Here is a 6,000-nt window from a genome sequence, read left to right as displayed (position 1 = left end):
AGTACATTAACAACTATAGTGTTTTGAGTACATTCTATGTGTTGATTGCTTCTTAAAGTACATGTCTTGTGGCCAGCCCAGCAGGAGACTCCAGAGTGTGTAAAGGCCTGACATGAGCACACCATGGTAACTGTTAGAAAAACACTAACTGATCTGTCATCACTTATTTATTTGTAGGCGATATTGGAGTAGTGTTTGGATATTTTATTTCTGGATTAACTTGATTTGTCTAACGCTTACTCTATCTCCTTGCTATAGCTCTCAGTGTGTGACTGAGAATGCAGAACACTTTGGTTTCAGCTGTGAGTGCTGTGATCATAATTCGGGCATGAATCAGATCGTCTCGCGATATAGCGCTAACAAAGACTACAGCCATTCCGATCATGTCTAAATCAAAAGCCAGAGGGCCGCCAGAACGCATAGCGCTACGTATAGCGGCTGCGTTTTCGGAATCCCAAAACGGTCACTGATTGCAGCCAGCGGCGTGTTGGTGTTGCGTTCATTTTGATTCATCGCGCAAAAACGGTATATAACCAAAGCTACAATACCATTGAACTCTTCAACTTAAATCGTTCTTAAGCTTCTTGATGAACTGAGGAGAAATCTCTTTTGGCTTATTTTCTCTCTCGGTGTCTGTGAGTGTCAGTCCCAATGTCAATACTCCAGCTGCTGAATGCTGGCAGAATAACACCTCCAACAATCCCTGAAATGTGGAAAAGCCAGTGTACTGGCACAGTGCACCAGCCCACGCTCTGTCTAGCGGCTGATCTTCTTCTGGAGTGACAGCTCAAGTAGCTGAATGCTCGGTCAGCGCTGGCCGATTTTGTGCTCTGCAGTGCAAGGTTCCTATGCAAAGCTCTGGATGATACCGCAATGGAGCTCAAACTGCTTGGCGATCGAGTAAAACGCCGATCTCAACAACCATGGGGCACCCTCCCATATGGTCTAGCGGTCAGGATTCCTGGTTTTCACCCAGGCGGCCCGGGTTCGACTCCCAGTATGGGAATGTGACTTTTTGGATTGCCCGCACAACTGGCGAGGAGTTCACCAAATCGCTCAGTTAATAACGGCCAGGAACACTTCCTCAACGGAATCCAAAAACGATCACTGATTGCAGCGAGCAGCATGTTGGTGTTGCGTTCATTTCGATTCACTGAGCAAAACGTTACATAACTGATTTGTCATCACTTATTTATTTGTAGGTGATATTGGAGTAGTGTTTGGATATTTTATTTCTGGATTAACTTGATTTGTCTAACGCTTACTCTATCTCCTTGCTATAGCTCTCAGTGTGTGACTGAGAATGCAGAACACTTTGGTTTCAGCTGTGTTGGGGTTCCGATTATTCCAATCATGTCTAAATCAAAAGCCACTGCACCAGGCCAGAGGGGCACCAGAACGTATATCACAACATGTAGCAGCTCCTTTTACCTGCCGGCCCAGGTGCATGGGGTGCTGTGATCGTATAATGGTTAGTACTCTGTGTTGTGGCCTCAGCAACCCCGGTTTGAATCCGCGTCACGGCATTGACTTTTCCACATCACCATTGAATGCTAGGCATGGCTTTTGACCTCTGGCCGTTTGTCACTTGAAAAGCATAAGCAGGTAGGTCCCCGCTCCCCCTAAGGCTCCCGTGGGCCAGTGGTGCTACCTGAAGAACGATAGTCTGGGTCAGCCAGCCAATCACAGTTCACCCGGGAAATCTTTCTCGCCCAATCACATCGGCCCATTACATCTTTCTTCCCCAATCCCTGTGCTGAAAATATGGACAGACAATGATGGCCGCGCCCATAGCGAGCCAATCGAATCTCTCGCAATTTTATCGTTCTCCGCTAATCGCAACAATGGCCCGCCCACGGCAATCGATGGATGGCACCAATCAAATCTTGCGCGCTAATGACGTCATTCAAGTCAAATGTATTCGTATATTTACAGTGTGGCACAGAAGCGGAGTACAAACGAATTACTGCGTCAGGTAAGAGACTGTTTTTTCAGTGTGTGATTTACCTTTTTATTTTAATAACTTTGTTTAACCTTTATTTTAGTAGGTTTTTATTTATCTTTACTTTAACGGTTGTTGTTTACACATCTAGATGTAAATATCTGGAAATGAAATCTGAGAATTCTGGTCTATAGCCTTATATACTTTTTTGGAACTTAAAGCCAAATTGTCTTCAAAGTATAAAAAAAAACATTTGAGTATTTTCAGAGGGGACTGTACAAATAGTCTTAATAAGTGAGCGAGTGTGTATCTCTGTTAGAAACTACTATATATTAACTGTACCAAGTCAGTGTGTTTAATGAGTATTGTTAATTTCCATCAATCTAACCTAACACTAGCCTACAATCTCCACAGAAGGTTGATCTGAAAAAGAGGCCTCAGTCTGGGAATTCCTCCACATCTGAGAGTACATCCCCTACCCTGACTCCATCGCCATCCCCAACTCCTAAGCCTCTAATTGGTGAAACCCTGTCTTCTGCTTCTTCCCAACCATGTTCTAAAACTAGTGGTGGCTCCAGCAGTGGCAGCATCACTGATGAAGGTCAGTGCAAATAAAGATGATCAGACTTTATGGTGTGTAGGAATGTACTCTCATTCACACTATTACAGTTTACCAGTCTCTAACATACAAAAGCCAATATGGTGTCTATTTTACGTTGAAGAGTTGTGTCTAGAGTATGATCGCCATACCAGTATGGACTATGTAGTACTCTTAGTTCTGGACATAGACAGGGTATTCAGAAATGAACACATCTATCTATAAAATACATAGGCCACCCTGAGCAAATTGTGTCAAGACATAGAGCAGGGTAAAGGTATAAACCATATCTAAGGTGTTGAATGTTCCAAGGAGCACAGTGGGTTCTATCATTGTGGAAAAACTTTTGGAATCAACAGGATATCCATCCAAACTCAGTAACCAGGTTAGAATGACTTTGATCAGAGAGAAAACAAAAGCCCACTGGCAACTTTAACGGCTGTAGAAGTCCTCTGCAGAAAAGGGAGTACTTGCTGGAAGTACAGCCATCTCAGAAGTTCTCCATCAATAAGAGCTTTATGTTGGAATAGCCAAATGAAAACTGCTGCTGAATATAAGCACTGCTCATCATTTGGGCAATACCACTGTTATTGTTAAGCAAGGCGTTGGCAGGAGTACTTCTCAGTGGCAGGAGGGGAAAGACGGGTCAGAATTAAGGGAAGGATGAATGCAGCCGAAATACAGAGAGGTTCTTAAAGAAAACTTGCTCCACAGTGGACACAGACTCAGATTTTAAGATAAGGTTTAACCTTTCAGAACGACAACATGAATATAGCCAAGACAATCCTGGAGTGGCTTTGGAACAAGTTTCTAAATGTCCTTAAATGGCCCAAACAAATCCCAGACCACATAGGACTTTAGCGAAGCAACATGAAGATGGCAGTTACACCTGTAGCCTGTAGAGTTTTGTCAAAGTAGACTTAGAGCTGTACTCAGTAAATTGTGCACAAATACAAATCATATGTGATTTTTTCATCTCTGTAAATTACCTGTATTGTTTTATTTACAGGTAGACATGGAGGCCTTTTTGACTCTGACTGATGGAGATCTGCAGGAGCTGGGGATTAAAACAGACGGGCCCAGACAACAGATTCTGGCAGCCATTTCTGAACTTAATGCTGGAAAGGTGTGTTTTTTAAAAACTGCTAGTCAGCTTTGTCTAATCTGGTCCCATGTTTATAGACGGTTTTGTTATAATATCATATGAATTTCAGGGAAGTGAAAGACAGATACTGCAGGAAACTATCCACAGTTTCCAGTCATCTTTTGGGAGTAGCGCAGCATCCTGCAGGTTATTCACATTTTGAGTATTAAACACAAGATATAATAGATATAAGATATAAATGAAACATTATATAGATTGTAAAGTTTCACATTTTTTGCAGAATCTTTGTGTACTTATTACCATTTCACTGTATCTGGAAGCTCTAATATACTTTATATTTATTTTTTTATACTCCAGTTTGGGCAAGACATCAGCTGCATACCCCCATAACAAAAGGTAACACTTTTGGCCAGATGAGGGACTGGAGAATGGTGCCAACTCACTTCAAGACTGATCGTACCCAAAGCAAATGAGAAGACACAAAGGACCTCACACGTTATTCTGCATAAGGGACCGCATCTTAGAATAACGCATACAAGCATTGACATGGGGTCGCATATTGGATGTGTGTATTTTGCCATCCAATTTGTGGTGTTTAATGTATTGCTAAGTTTGGGCATGATGACAAATAACTGTCTCAGATGACATGATGTACACCAATCAGCCATAACATTAAAACCACTTGCCTAATACTGTGTAAGGCCCTATTGATGCAAAAACAGCTCAGACCTTTCAAAGCTTGGAGTCTACAAGAGCTTTGAAGTATGCTGTGGTATCTGGCACCAAGACATTAGCTGCAGATCCAGCAGTATCCACAAGCACAGGTAATAAATAAAATAAGAAGGAATATAACAAAAAATACTAAAATACCCGAATTTAAGGGTACAAAAATATAACAAAAAATATACAAAAATATAACAAAAAATATTAGACATTTCTAGTCTAAAATTTAGCTTTGCTCCAGAGACTTTCAGTGGGGTGTACTCATTTTTGCAGCACCCTGCCCGGGCCTGCTTACCACGCCCCAATACCTTGACTCCACCCCCACGTCAAAACAGTGCCAGAAAGTCAAACACAAAGAAAAGTGAAGCGCAAACTTACATTTCACTGAAACCCAAAATAAAAGCAGCGTCGCAAATACATTTAAGTCATTTATATTTTGCAACTCTTTATTTTTGTTTTGCAAAACTTATTTTTTCTCACAAATTTCATTTTTGCATTTGCAAAACTTTATTTTCTTTTGCAACACATGAATTCTTTTGCGAATATATGTGGCATTGAATTGACTCCATAGGGGTTCCATTTCCAGTCTCACGCGAGAACTCTTTTGATTGAATCAGATTGAATGCTACACTAGATAGTTGTGCAGTGTGAAAGCAACAGTGATCCGATGACTGTGAAAATCGTGCAGTGTGAACCCGGCATAACACCAACAATAAATCGCCTCTACTCACAAGGAATGTCTGTCAGTCTGCAGCCTGTATTAGTTTAGTTGTCTGTGCCTTAGACCTCCATTGTTGTCCAAAAATCAATATAAACATAACAGCCACATCGGGTAATGTGTTTCCTAATCCCAAAATGTTTGGTGGAGCAGTTTTTTAAAAAACATTGCCCTAAATACTCAGAATCACCATAAGTGAAGTAAGCAAGTGCAAAAGAACGCTATAGAAAGTTATAGCAATTATGAGCATTTTTCAATAAATAAATGTCATTCAGTGGAGCAGTGTGTCTGTCCGATGTGCTTTTAATCATTTTTTAACAACAATCAAGACAATCCATTGTTCATTTTAGTCTATGTGTAAGGATTGCTGAAAATATGGTTAGTCCCGACTGACCTTTCTGACCTGCTTTCCTTTCTCGAATTTGCTAGAAACATGGACGTTAGACGTGGTTCAAGATGTGTTTATGTGTAATGTTGGGATTTGCAATATTTTGTTGTGCAATGAGAAGTAAGGTCCAACTGCCAGCATGAGGAAGTGGACCAAAAATGGCCTCCAAGATATGTGATCTCAAGGTGATCTTGCATGTCTAAAGGCTATACAGATGCCATTGATGGTAGATGATTATAATGAGCTAGCTCTTGGCAGCTGTTGGTTTTATACTGCACTTTCTCAGGTTGTGCTGCTCTATTTTGGTTTATAATGTTAATTTCCAACTATCATTGTCCTACCTGCTGCTGACTACCAGGATCAGGTGTGTATATTTCAATTAAAATCCACTTTTGAAACTCTCAAAGTTTAGTAGAGAAAACACAAAACAATGACTAAGGAAATGCTTCAATTAAGTAGACTTTACTAGCAAAAAGTATTTCTTGCATAGAGAAAATTAAGTAATAAATACAAAGACTAGTCTTAA

General features: G+C 40.8%; 1 non-coding gene across 1 annotated transcript; it reads left to right on the top strand.

Annotated features, from left to right (window-relative positions):
- Positions 1-934: 934 nt before the first annotated feature.
- trnae-uuc (transfer RNA glutamic acid (anticodon UUC)) lies at positions 935-1,006 on the top strand. The gene has a single exon. It is a non-coding gene; the product is annotated as a tRNA-Glu (tRNA).
- Positions 1,007-6,000: the final 4,994 nt, after the last annotated feature.

The sequence above is a fragment of the Hemibagrus wyckioides genome, linkage group LG21, assembly GCF_019097595.1.
Source record: "Hemibagrus wyckioides isolate EC202008001 linkage group LG21, SWU_Hwy_1.0, whole genome shotgun sequence".
Classification (NCBI taxonomy): domain Eukaryota; kingdom Metazoa; phylum Chordata; class Actinopteri; order Siluriformes; family Bagridae; genus Hemibagrus; species Hemibagrus wyckioides.
Note: the sequence above shows the minus strand (reverse complement) of the source record. Positions and strands in the feature narration are given on the sequence as shown.